The sequence below is a fragment of the Lucilia cuprina genome, chromosome 6 (genome assembly GCF_022045245.1).
Source record: "Lucilia cuprina isolate Lc7/37 chromosome 6, ASM2204524v1, whole genome shotgun sequence".
NCBI lineage: Eukaryota > Metazoa > Arthropoda > Insecta > Diptera > Calliphoridae > Lucilia > Lucilia cuprina.
The window spans coordinates 51,294,802-51,296,442 of record NC_060954.1 but is presented as its reverse complement, the minus strand read 5'-3'; positions in this window follow the sequence as shown (position 1 = coordinate 51,296,442).

The following is a 1,641-nucleotide window of genomic DNA, read 5'->3' as shown; positions in this document are numbered from 1 at the left end:
TCTATAGTCTAGTCTATAGTCTAGTCTATAGTCTAGTCTATAGACTAGTCTATAGTGTAGTCTATAGTCTAGTCTATAGTCTAGTCTATAGTCTAGTCTATAGTCTAGACTATTGTCTAGTCTGTAGCCTAGTCTATAACCTAGTCTAGAGCCTAGTCTATATAGTCTATTCTATAGTCTAGTGCATAGTCTATTCTACAGTGTAGCCTATAGTATAGTCTACAGTGTAGGTTTAGGCACAGTGGGCTAAAAACATTACCGATTAGGGTGACTCAAAATCAGTATCAACGACTTTATAATATATTCTTTATACTGGACGTGCAAGTTTTTTCATTGTTATTCCTCGATTTTTGTATTTTATGTACTTGTAGTATATGCAAAACTAAATGACATTTTGACAGAAGCATAGGAAAAGAATACAAATATTATAAACAAAGAGAAAAAATATGGAAGCGTAAGTAAATGTTAAACATGATAACATTCATACAACATGCATATTATTGCACATTCATCGAGTCAGTCGCATTCATCCGTCCTAAACATCTTATAGTAGATGTTGCCTGTATTTTATATAGAATATTAAATAGGCAACAGATAAACCTACAATGATACATGTAATATAATATTAACAAAAATACAATTCTTAGTTTTAGCATTATATCATTATTAATTTCATCAAATATATAAAATATTATATTTACCTTCATTATCCAAACTAATTAAATCTCTTAACTGGAAATATAAATTTTAAGAAATTTGTTAAATTGTTGCTAGATTGAAAAGCTATTATTTATTTAACTTACTTTTATTTATGAGAAATTTATTTTAACAAATAATCGAATAACATGAAACAGACAAAATGGAACCTTTTAGAGTGATAGATTTGAGTAAACCTATATGTATGTTTGTATGTTTATATGTATGTAAGTATTTTGTTGTATATTTCTAATCAATTGAGTCATATCGTTTGCGTGTGGAAATATGGAAATGGTCATTGACGTATATAGTAGGTAGATCGAGTATTGGTTATGCCCTCAATTGATTAATATAGATGTTGCAATCATAAAATATTTAGTTTATCCATATGTATGTAATGTTCAATTTTAGGTCCATGGTGAAGAACATACTTATAGTTATGATTTCCTTTGTGGCATAGACTAGATTATAGACTGGACTACAGATTAGACTATAGACAAGACTATAGACTAGACTATAGATTAGACTACAGACTAGACTATAGATTATACTATAGACTAGACTATAGTATAGACTAGACTATAGTATAGACTAGACTATAGTATAGATTAGACTATAGTATAGACTAGACTATAGACCAGACTATAGACTAGGCTATAGACTAGGCTCTAGACTACACTATAGACTAGGCTATAGACTAGACTATAGTCTAGACTATAGACTACACTATAGACTAGTCTTTAGACTAGACTATAGACTACACTATAGACTAGACTATAGACTAGACTATAGACTACACTATAGACTACACTATAGACTAGACTATAGACTAGACTATAGACTAGACTGGTACAGTGAAATAGCTCCCAAATGAAATAACTTCCAACGAGTAAAATGAAATAAACCCCAATTTCATCAAAAATTAACTTTTAAAATGAAATAACT